The sequence below is a fragment of the Stegodyphus dumicola genome, chromosome 2, assembly GCF_044657685.1.
Source record: "Stegodyphus dumicola isolate Sdum_Otavi_A_Nest chromosome 2, ASM4465768v1".
Lineage (NCBI taxonomy): Eukaryota > Metazoa > Arthropoda > Arachnida > Araneae > Eresidae > Stegodyphus > Stegodyphus dumicola.
The window spans coordinates 61571486-61584833 of NC_140769.1; the positions used below are offsets into that span (position 1 = coordinate 61571486).

A 13348-nucleotide genomic window follows, 5' to 3' on the forward strand; every position below is an offset into this window, starting at 1 on the left:
GTTCGCTGAAATTAAAAGTATCTCTTATATTTTCTCTTCCAATAAATATTGATTTCATTGAATGAAACACAAGCAGACTTGTGTTAAAGTGGGATACCTATCTGAGCAACAGAGAAATTTGTGATAAAAATAAAATACCTTAAGTTTATCTCTTTCCTTTAATTCTCTTCCTAAAATGTAGTGCAATCAACTGAGCATCGTCATCAAAGTTTGAATGTAGACAAACAATGTCGCAAGACAACAGAACGTCTCAAGTGTCAAGTCTGCAAGACAAACCATGTCTTCAGCAAAAGAAGAGTATTGGCTATCTTAAGTATTGTACCTCAGATAATTATGCTAATCTAGCCTGGCTAGACTAATGTTGATCAGTTTAACCAAACCAGTCAAGCACTGCTAAATGTACCAGCTCATTATAATGTCTTTTGCGTGGAGACTTGGGGTATAAAGAGCTGAAATTCCAAATATCTAAATTAGCCAACAGTGCACCCCGTTTGGCCATTCGAAAAAGTCTGGATTAAGGGATTATTACATTATTCTATAATACAAATCAGCTAATATTACTTTATTTTACTTTATTTCATCACATGCTAGTAATAATAATATTAGTATTAATGTTATTATTACTTACATACTAAATATTATTATTACTTACATACTAAATATTATTATTACTTACATACTAAATATTATTATTACTATTATTATTACTTACATACTAAATATTATTATTACTATTATTATTACTTACATACTAAATATTATTATTATTATTACTTACATACTAAATATTATTATTATTATTACTTACATACTAAATATTATTATTATTATTATTACTATTATTATTATTATTATTATTATTATTATTATTACTTTCATTTCCATGAACACAATGCATTAATGAGTAAAATGGAAAGGGTATAACATCCGTATGCTCGTTTAATCTACTTTTAGATTTAAGACCTTATTACGGCAAAGTACTGATTCATAAAGGAAGTAAACTACTTATACTGCGTTTTGTTATACAGTACAGTACCACAAAACACATTTCGTTTATAGGTTGCATATTAGTGAAGCATGTTTCCCCAGTCTTGTGAATACTTTACTAAATAAATTTAATATCTTTTTAAGCTTATCTACTAGCTTATGTATTATCATTTTCCATTGTTTTAAAGAGCAAAATTTTTGTCTATGTAAATTAATTACAAATTTAATTTTACTTAGACTGTAAAGAGCAAGCAATCCGGATATTTACGAGTACAGTGATACCTAGTTTGGAAAATTAACTACAAATCTACTGTATATAATAATTTTTGCATTTCTGTACACATGGAGCTGGAAAATATTAAATTAGAATTAAAATTGCTTACTTCTAATATTTAATTTTTCGTAATGCGTATATTTGCAGTCAGCCAACTGCATTGGAGTACGAAGCAAAAAATGTTTGTGATATAAATTTTAAAACGCATATAACTTATATTCTATCGTAAATTTGAAAGATTTGCCAAAACATCGAAAGTCACTTCAACCAAATAACTAATTTAAACACATTTAATACTTGTATGATATCAGAAATTAACCGGCATTAAACAGTATATTTAGTATAACAGCATAGCATTCTATATGTAAACATACTAAACTGAACTTCAAACAATACACATGTAATTTCTATAATTAATGGATTTCTTAGATGTAAATAGAGATATTATTTAATTTTCCAAACTTAAACAGTATCAAAAAGCGAACAAAAACTCAGAAAATATTAAAGTAACTTAAACTAGAATAATTAAGTTTACAAGAAATCAATTCTTTAACAAAGTGTGAAAAGAAATTTTTACGGCAAAGCGTAAAATAAAATAAAATTGTGTTTTAACTTATGTGATCTTCATACCGTGACGCGGTAAGGACGTGTATCATCGGTCATCGGTAAAGCTTTATGTTGACATTTTACAAAGCTTGCGATGTTTAAGTTTCAAATTTAATCAGAAAACTCGACAACATAAAAAATGTTTCTCGGCATTCTCAATACATTTGTCTTTCGAATTTAACCAAACTATGCGATTTAAAAGAAGTGCATTGCCGATGCCCGAATTAAAATCTTTTTTCTGCCATGCGGAAGTGTTTTGTCATTTAGCAAAGTGACAGATATTTTATTTTTCTTACAAATTTATTCTCTTGTTAAGTAACAAACTAAGCAATTTAAAAGCAATAAATGCAGATTCATTTTAATTGTTATTAATTACCAACTAAACCAGTGAAATTACATTAGCTGAATTTATTAAAATCACATATTATTGCCCGTTTGCTTGTTTCTCTGTGTGTAATTTATACAAGTTATTCGAATCTTGATGAAATTTTGCACACTTGATATTCAAATCTAGAGGAAAATCACTGTCTAGTAAAATTTCGAACGTACTCCACACTTACGCTTATATTAGACGCGTTTATATTAGAATTCTGCACTTTCGTCACCTATCTTAAATTCACATCGCCGTTGTTGCATTCCCGCTGTCAGTTCTTTATAAAACCGTTAGATAGCCTGTGATTGTTTACTCTTTAGAATAGGGTAAAGCTTTCCAGAACAATGTCGAACACTTAAAGTAGAATATAAACGCCTTCTCTATCAATTTTTTGCGAATGTTTCGAAAAAATGTAGAAATCAGTCAAAGTGGAGGGTGATTTTCCAAAAGAAGGCATAACTGATAACAAAGCACGTATACCAGTTCTTAATAAAACAGCTACATGGCACCGTGTTTGTTCTACGATTTTATTTAAATTTGAAAAATTTTGCACAATTCACCTTGAACCAGAATAAGATATTTCGAAAAAACTGTCCCTATCGCTCATCAGTCTGTCTAAGACATATATAAAAAAACTAATGTGCAAGAAATTTTTAAATGGAGAAGGAGAAGGAATAAGTAGTCAGTTCAGTCGAATAGTCATCGGATTAATCAATTATGCATTTTCCACTTATTAAAGAAATGTTGACGTTTATATTAAACTAATTAAGCTTAATATTCTATCACATTTTACAATTGTTATTGTAGTGTTACGAAAATGAACTATCTTCTTACTAATATTACAAGAAACAAAAAACCTTGGTTTTTCGAAATAGCCGTATTCTCTCAGTAGCTAAGTTATTACAGAGATGTGTTATTTATTTGTACTTTACAAAAATGGAAAAAAGAGCTTTTCAATTATAAATAGTGTGTGATCATGCTGTATAAATAGTGAGCGATCATGCCATAAAAAGAGCTTTTCAATTATAAATGGTACGTGAAGAAAACGGAGAAGTATTATGCCGCCCAATAAAGTAAAAACTGCCTTTTTTTAAAGAGTCAGCATAACTCTTTAAATAGAATTCGCTTTCATTTTTATTTATTTAGTGTTCCTTTTCACTTCAACAAAATATCCTCTTTCAGTTTGAAAGCAGTATCTTTTGAACCTTGCAATGAACGGTATCGGAACACTTCCTTTTATTTTACACCATTCTGCTATCAATGGGCTTTCAGTTCATGTCCTAGATGTATGCATTTCACGAGCTAAATTTAGTTTTTTTTTCCTTTTAGTAGGAAAACGGAATCAGTACCAGTGGCTAAGATATTGTTAAATTTAATTTCTTCTTCATTTCCTACATGGTGTATGTTTTAGACTGAGTAAAAAAAAATCAAACAAACGGATTTGTGTAATTTTTTACTGTTATCATTTTTATAAATGAAAACGAGTTAGTAAAAAGCTCGTGACTATTTAAATAAGGATCAGAAACATGAGAAAATATTATCACAATTGATAACATATGACAGCTCTTATTTATTTCCCGTATCATTCGTATATGCTGCCCTGCCGGCATCATGACAATCGGATGGTGACAGATTATGACAGAGCTATAGTTGGCTGCCATAGCTTTAAGCCTAGGTTCGTTATCACAAAGAAAGTATTCAAGCTTAGAAATGTGTATAAGTGACACAGGGGACTTAAAATTCTATTGAGCTGAAAGTCTTCTCGAGAAGTTGTACGCTGAAGAAGAGAGATAGTATCCTGTGAATCCGTTTCTCGGTATATAGTTTGACTGTGTCTCCGTCAAAATTGGGACGGAGTTAGATTAAAAATCGGATTATTACCTATAAGGTACCCAAGGCACCAAAGCATTGACCAATCACAGGCTGTTATTTTCTCTTTTGCACGATTAACTCATGGGTCTCACAGATCAGAGGAAAAGAAACAAAATTTGCATAGATAAATCATTAAATTTTGTTGTATCTCTGTTCCCTAATATAATTTTGCAACAAATATTATTTCATACCATACGTTTAAGAAAAAAAATAAGATTTTGTACAATTTAAAGAAAATGACAGCAGAATTTCTAATTTCATGTCTTCTTCCAAAATACGGTGGAATGGCAGTGTTTAACTTTTATAAAATCTTACAGACAACTATCTTGTCATAGCATTTCTTCTCTAGATTTTATTCCAAAATCTTAATCGGGGACCATACACAAACTGACTTGCGAAATATTTCTACTTGTACGTAACTAAATATAAAGCTACTAGTTTTGAAAAAGGGTTTTGACATCCATTTTTATGGAAATTATCATAAACATATTATGAATACACAGGTTTTCCCCAAAAAGAAGATCTTATTCACAGAATTTTATAGAATTAGTGTCGAAACGGACTACGTACTTGATGAATTTCAAAGATTACATCTTCGATGTCAGATTGGGTTCATTAAAACTATCTGCTCCAAGATTGGAAATAAGTGCGTTTTTTTCAATTGTAGTTTTCTTGTCAAGACCGTTTGCATTAGCAGCAGCGATAAGTTTGTTAATAATGCGCAAAACATTCAATCTGGTGATTGTGCCGACATCTTTCGTCGCTTGCCTCTGGATATCCTTAAAACAAACAGTAACGGCAACAAGACATAGGGAAAGTTTTTGTGAGGTATGTTTCACCTATTTTCTTGCTTTTAGTAACATGATAGATGAAATTTCTTCAGAGCAAAATGCTTTACCTTTCCACTCAAACTTAATTTTTGTCTTTAGTCAACTCAATGGTAGCTGATTAAAACACTACATGTCGTTGTTTTCGATTTCAGTCGACTCAAATTAGCTTGTGGTAACATTATTTGTCCTCATTTCCCATTACATTAAGTCGATTACAGTCGATTAAATGCAGCTTGTCGATAAACGTTAATAATGACGATTTTATTGTTCAGTTAATTTGCAATATTCATGTTTCACAGTTTTAGCTTAATTTAGCTCTTTTCAGTACAAATTACATTTGTCGCCATTTTTTAAATCGATTCAGCGCTTCTTGTTGAAAAAAATTAACGACAACGGTTTTACTGCTCAGTTAAGAGTCCATAACCACTGGTGGCAAGTTTCAGTATTATCATATACCAAACTTGTAACATTATTTGCATAAAAAATTAAAAATATTTCTACTTTAATTAATTTTTCTCTTATAATTAGTATATGATTCTAAAGGAATAAAACTGCTTGAGAATAATTTAGTGTTTGAAATTTAGAAATTTAGAATTTTTAGTGTTTGAAAACTCACAAATTACTTGTGGGAAAATTTAATCGGCATACCAACTGTAAGAAAATAATAAATTATAAAATGTTACCTTTCTAAATCGAAACAAAATAATCATTGATTGCTACTTAAGTAAAACAAATGACGAAAATGTTGAAAATGACGTTCAGACATCACATATTTTGTCGCAAATTAAGTATCTTAGTCGAGGTTTTTATACGAAAATCAAACTTTTTGTTTTTCACTTTTTATAATGAGTATAAAATTTCACTAAATATAATGTGGACCTGGGGATTGTATAAAAATTTAGATTTTGCATTTCTTACAAAACTGATTACTTAAAATTTAAAAACACGAAAAACATAAAATTTCCGTCATTTAATTCCTTTTGGTAATTGGAATTACATGTCTACGATCAACGGCTGCAAAAATAGAGACCGGATAATGACTTTTGCGGACATTTTCTATATTACAGATTACGTACTAGTAAATAATGTATTGTTGATGATAGAAAGAAGTCTTAAATATTATGACATCATCTTGTATGACTATAATATTGCCCCACGGATCTTTTTTCCTTTTCTATTTTCCGTAAACATATTTATTTTATACTTATAGTCCGTGATCAATGAACAAATTGTATTTAATTCTCAGCTTTGTTAATCTTTCTGTGTAATCGGGAGTTTACTATACACAACTGCATATGGATGCTAAGTTTCAAATGTAATTACAGAAAAATACTCTGTTTGAAAATACGCTTCTGAGTACTCGGTGTTTTGAAGATGATATACAAAACATTAAACAAAAAATAAAAATTGTTGAAGCTTTAAAGTTACGAAATATTTAGTACAATTCAACAGTAAATAATTTAATTTAACACTTACAACGAAATGTTTGAATAGCATCTAACACTAACATAGTATCGGAACTTAGCATTTTATTACAAACATTAAAGTTTATAAAGCGAGTATTTTCGAAAATATATGTATGCCCTGTAATTTCATGCCCCTTTTAGAAAGGACATTGTAATTTAACTTAATTTCGTAAGTTCTTTATATACATCATTTAGTAATAAACTTTTGATTACAAAATGCAATATTTAAATTTAAATCCAAAGAATGCTAATATGCTTGAAGAATAACGTATAAAATAAAAGAGTTGGTAATGCCTTTTTTATTACAAAATTTAAATCCACAGAGTGCTAAAACTTAAGCTAAACCATTAAAACTAAAGTTAAATAAATTATTATAGAAGCATTGTTTTATTTAAAAAACAATGTTGCAGAGTAGGGCGGTACCCTCGTAATGCACGGATAGAAAAAGGCACATTTCAGTTGAAATAAACTTGTATAATGGCAATTTATTTTAATGATGCATAATACGATAACTGATTGGAGGATTTTAGTTGTCAGACACGTAAATTGGCCATTGAATTCCTATTTCGCTTTTAAACTTTACTTAAAGGCTATTTCGTCAAGTCTTCGTCAATGATAGCCTCTCTTTTTACATCCGGGGAGATGAAAAAATACTTTGCTGAGAAGAAAACGATTTCTATCAAGAAAGTAAGGGGCATTTATCTCGAGGCTGTACTTTCATTTCAAAGAGTGGCTTTATTTTCGTATAAACATTGCGCACATTAATAAATAAATCAATAACGAACCGATTATCTGTGAACTATGTTATGAACAATAAATGATATATGCATTATTAAGCCGTGAAAGAGGATAGTTGGAAAAGTTACATTTAAAACTGTAATGTAGGACACGCATTATAATTTTTGCGATTATGTACAACAGTGACCTTGAATCACCAATCGGCGGCGCCTTATTAACATTACAGAAAGCATGAGCAATGAAGTAGGAAATTTTCAGAAAATTTTAAAAGAGGAGTCAAACTTACACAAGCTATCGCAAGCATACATAAATGTTTAATGGACGGAGAAGTTGAAGATAAGGATCACTAATGTGGAAATTGGAAATGTTTTTCGCGCAGGTCCAGTAGTTACGGAATATCATGGAAACGCCATACGGCAATCATGGAAATGATGGAGTTGCTGCAATCATGGAAACGCCATATGGCAGAAGCCGATGCATCACAAACAAGAAAATGACAGTACAAACGAAGTGCCAGAAAGATTACAAATGCTAGTGCAAATGATAATTAGTTTTGGATCAGCTCATCACGTCAGTTGATGCTACAAAATAGTGCGCAAGATGGGTGCAAAAATGCTTCGCATGGAATGAAAAAGAGACAGTTTGATACTTGATAAGGGTCTCTGCATCAAGTATGTGACTGATAGTCAAACATTTCTTCAGAGTACCTTGTTCTAGCATGAAAGCTTAGAACAAGTCTGTGTGATGATGATGGCGTTTGAATGTGTTGCAATAAGTGTAACCACGACTGTCTGTAAGATACTTTTTGCTTGGTATCTACGTGTTTGTCAAGCACTGGCGTAACTGTGTTGAACTAGACGGAGAACATGTTGAACACTGATAGTGCACAATGCGATGCTGATCACTTCGCTTTCGACTGTGCCTATGTAATACCATCAAAAGAACCTGTAGCTTGATATGCTAGACACTGGTTCCAAAAATTATTGAGGAACCGGGCATAAGTATACAAATTACAAACTAGTATAAAACCTTCTAGCTGGGGGTATTATGACACTATAACAAATTTAAACTCGTTAATTATTATTGTTGCTGTATCTTCGACCAGTGTGCATATAGATATAGAGGGTTGCCACAATGAAACTTTCTCCAAAGAGTGTTTTCAAAATTTCATAAAAACGTACTTTAAACCAGTGTTTCAGTCCGGAAGAAATATTTGCCGGTTCGCAAAATATCCAGCTATCTTTCTAAAATCCAAAGTGTCATAGGTCGACAACCGATATTACAACAGCACCTACATTACAATAGTTCACTAGTTTAGAAAACAATATGATGGATGATGAAAAATATAACAAACTGGCAAATATGTACCTAATCGCCTTTCATAAATTGCCGTGCCGTTCACTTAGTACACCAGTTAGTGTGCCCCTGTCTGTCTTGAGTGTCACTGATTACTTGAGTATCGCTGATTACTTATTTTTCATTTCCTTTAATTTGGTAAATAACTTTTGTATCTATTTTGTGTAATTTTGTATCTACCTATACTGTTTACATTTCGATTCATTTTTTTGTTTGCTAATCTATTAATTAAAAAAATAAATATATCATTCATATTGGAATTTTCTTTGAGTTTTAGTTAAGTTTTGGTAGTTTTATTCTCGATGCAATGTTAAGTAAGTTGAATGTACATATGTAAACTATAACAGATAAAATGCTTTAAAAATTATGTTTCTCTTCATGATTTATTTATGTGAAAAAATTGTGCCAATGAGTCAAATTATTAAACTTACCGGTCCACGAAAACGTACCGAAATATTTTACCGGGCTTTGGAGTAAATCCAGTTGAGAAACACTGGAGAGATCATTAGAAAACGAGACAGACATAATTCGGTGTAAGATGAGCATACGCAAACACGTGACACCAGCTAATTATTTGAGTGAGAGGTGCAGACCTGATCAACTGAATGCAATACAAAATAGTGCTTACAATAAAACAGTGCGTATTCATTGTTGAGTGCCATGCGAATCGCACTGGAAGAGATGCTACAGATCACTGCAACTGTTTTTACTGCCATCTCTCAGGCACAGCTTCTGTGTACATCTCACTGTTTCATAAATCGAGAAAAACACTGCATTGACGTAAACAGCGTCTGTAAAGAGCAGTTCTTTTGTGCATTAACAAAATTAAATTTAATGATAGAATTTATTCAGGAACAGCTGTCTTTTGGCCTTGATATATATCAATGTCAGGCCACAGTTTTAAATGACGTAAATTGCAATAACTTGAAAATATTTTCTCCGTTCTTTTTTCTCCTTTTTCTAATAATATAGTTTATAATTATATTACGTTTTATATTAGTATTTTAAGCTAGTAGAAATTTAATTGCTTCATGAATATCGCAAAGTTCGTATATGTTTCCAGACAAATATATTAGGAAATTTTATAGAATCGAAAATAATATTTACCTTTTCTTTCAGTAGAGCTATTCTATCTGGCAGTGAGAAAGTAAAATATATAACTGGGTGAAATTATCTTTATAATTTGAAGTTTCAATCAGCTGTGAGCCGATCAATTAGGTCAACTCACTCTCCAAATTTTAATCCACCAAGCGGCTGCTGCAAGACATTGTCAGCTCCTGGAATAGAGAACGAATCAGTCAATCAATTGTTATATTTAATACATCTTCCACTCTTTTATACGAAGGTAGTTTACATCTATTGTATCTTCTGCAGAAAATTTGCGCAGCTCAGAAATCAGTGGAGAAATATAGTAACTGAAATAAAACTGTTACTCTTATCAAACTGAAAAATAAATCCTTACAAACTGATCTTAAAATTCCTTTTTTTACTTCTGTTTTTGTACCCAATAAAAATAAGATACTGAAATCCACATTAAGCTCGCTAATATCATTAGTTCAGGACATTAAAGCAGACACAACTTTAAAAATGCAAAAGAAATAACTGCTAAGGAAATGCAACAATTATTTAGCAGATTAGAGGAATGCCTTACAAAATTACTGTTGAAAACGAAAAGACGTCCTGATATATTACGACAGAGGATTTCCTTTTTTATTTAGCTACAGACAATGGAGAACTGTAAACATGCAAATTTCGGGATGCAATTTTGACATTTTTTTTTCTTTCTTTTGCTTTCCTGAACAATACAAAATATATTATAAACCTAGATCACACTAATGAAATCATACAAACTAAAGCCTTTACGGAAATACTTTGTTGTTCGGGTTCTGATGTATCTTAATTGGCTTAATTGGGAATCCTTTACTTCTTTAATTAAGGAATACATTCAAGAAGCGTTAATTAAAATTCTTTATTGTGATTTGTCCAGATTCTTTTAAATCTTTATCGATGCAAATTAAAACTTGAAGTATTTTTCTTTTGTGTGTTTGTAATGAAGAACGTAAGTGAAAACAGAGTTAAAAGGCTTAAGATCTGTATTTAAGGTTTAATAATGGCATGCTACAAATTAGTTTGCCATTATTTATTCTTTTCATTAAAACCCAGCAGAAGATATAACTGCAAAAAATGAAAACATTTTTATATCTTTCGTAAACTGCACGTTTTCTCCAATTTAAATATCTATTAGTAAAAGCCCTGCTGTTATTTCAATAATTTTGTATATTCAGGAAGCTAATTAAATTTTGATGTTAGAAAACCATATATAAAGTATTCTCTTCCTTTTGGATTTATATTACGTTACGCTACCAGAGTTATACTCATTTATTTATACTGGGAAATTATCAATTCTAGTTATTATAATGATAAAAATTACTTACGAAGTAAAGTGCCCATTTACCAATCACGTGGCATAAAATCAGTTCACTACTGAAATTTTGAAAGTACCTCAAGGAACTTTGAAAGTACCAACAATGAAAGAATAATTAACATTACTTTCCATACCAGCATGTTTCAAGTGTTCCCGATGCCTTAAAAAACCTACTACAGCGTGCCAGGTAATGAATAAAAGCAAAAATGATGCTTAAAACTAGAATGTTAATATCAGTATACAACGAAGTATATGCAGTGTAATTTTATTTTCTGAAACAGGAATAACAACGAATACATTGGAGCTTCAGAAACTAGTTGTAATGCAGCTGCATTAATTTGAGTTATGAAACACATGTATAAAACTGATCATCTAAATCTGGCGTCGTTTATATTACATTTGTAGGTTTTTGGTTCCGATCTGAGTCGTAAAACGTTAATGAGAAATACTTAATATGTTGTTTTTTAGCTTCCTTAGCTAAAAGGATTTCAGTAAAAGCCATGAATTCCTCATGCAGTTAGTAAGCACTATCGCTGAAAAGGTAGTAAACACAATCGTTGGCCATGGCCTTGGATGCAGTACAGATGATAGTTTTTTGAGAAGAAATGAAACCATCCTTGCAAAACTTTGCTAAGCCTGCATGCTTTTTCTGAACTCAAAGTCTTATACTTTTTCAGTCACATAATTTAGAAGAAAAAGGAAACAATAATTTCTGATTACATTGTAATCTCTAAAAGAGTTTATTACTAAAAATCAAAAAATAATTAAGAAAACATTTGTAAAGCTATAAAAATCATGAAATTGAAAATAAATTAAAATTTTATTTTGATTCGTAGATTTCAGTACAGCATCTAAATCAATTTTAAGTTAAGAAATTACATTAGGCGTATCAGTTAAAAATTTTTCTTCCAAAAATTAAAGATTTGTACCTTAAAATTATACCAAAGGCAACCGTTGAAATGGGAAAGATCAACTGGTTAAAAATATTATGTTATTTCATTGTATTAACTAATTTTATTTCGAGATTGCTGCACTTGTTTGATAAAGAAAAGTTTTTTTATTTTTTATTTTTTGGGGGGTAGAGGGGAAAACGTAGTTTTGAATTTATTTTTTTAAAACTGTTTTCTCACAAAGCTTACAACAAATACTTGGCTCAAATTTCAATACTTTCTAATATTTTTCCGGAACGAGAAATCCACTAACTGAAAACAATAAATATCTCGAAGCGATTTCCTTTAAGATGTTAAAAAAAACAAATCGAACATTTCTTTACCCTCTTTCTTTCTTTTGATAAAGTAATAAGGCACACAGAATTTCTTTACGTAACTGTCCTCTTTCATAATTTAGTAACTGTGCTTTTGATTTTATAGCGAAGATGTGTATCTAAAAAATCAGAGAAAACAGAACAAATTCGATCTAAGAAACAATTTAAAGTAGGTATACGCTCGCTTAGAAATATAAAATACAAGTTACAGTGTAAGACTGAAAACTGAAGTTATGTTATGAAATAAAGTTACAGAAAATTCGTTTCTGCTTTAATTTAATAGGTTTCACTGCATATGTAAAGTGCAGAAATAATCTTAGAAAAATAGCAATGGTTATTCATTTTACATCCTCTGCTTGCGTAACTTCATCAATCAGCAAAATTTCGCTTCACTTGTGGTTGCGTAAATGTGAAATTAAAATATCTGATGTGTACACCCCATGACTTCCTTGTACGGAATATTAAATTATATGCATTTTTCTTGCATTTTATTTAAACTTATTGGGACTGAAATCATCTACTACGTCGATAGGACATAAACCACAACAGAATAAATGCGCTCTTTGAAATGCACTATATTTGTTTAACATAGCAACACTCTGGCGCTAGGTTCACTTAACAGTGTTATATTTTGTTCATATTATAACTCAGAATGCACAAAATTTATATCATTTGAAAAATTATCTAATCGTTGCCACATGTTCTATTGAAATTCTATAATAAATCTAGAACGATGCATAAAAGAAATGAAGCAAACAAAACAAAAAAGAAACAGTTTTTCACAGACAATTTAGAATTTCTCATTAATGCAGTTCTCACTTCGCGACATGGCAAAAATATATAAAAATTCAAAATATCTATATTAAAATTACGAAGTAAATCTTAAACACTTATTTCCTCGAAAAAATTCCAGAAATGATTAAGCTTAATTTAATTCGCAATAATAAATGAAGGCGTGATCTTTGTTGTTGCGAAGATTAGTTTCTATAGATTGGCAACAAATCCACTGTTCTGCTGTTTCAAATGTAAACAAACATGCCCGCCATGTTATTTAAAAATTAGGCTTAACCGCACTTAAACAGATTTTAAATTCTAATTCAGAAGTCAAACAACAAAAATCAGCGTTATACCTACAAAATTTTCACAGGACTAGTTTC

The 13348-nt window shown here is 30.5% G+C and overlaps 1 protein-coding gene across 2 annotated transcripts in view; it reads right to left on the reverse strand.

Annotated features, from left to right (window-relative positions):
• Positions 1-13348, reverse strand: part of Oamb (Octopamine receptor in mushroom bodies) — a 530847-nt gene that overhangs the window by 347901 nt on the left and 169598 nt on the right. For both annotated transcript variants that reach the window (XR_015039436.1, XM_085810703.1), the window contains exon 2: positions 9610-9779. The gene's annotated coding sequence lies outside the window, so the exon portion shown is untranslated. The remainder of the gene's footprint in view (positions 1-9609; positions 9780-13348) is intronic.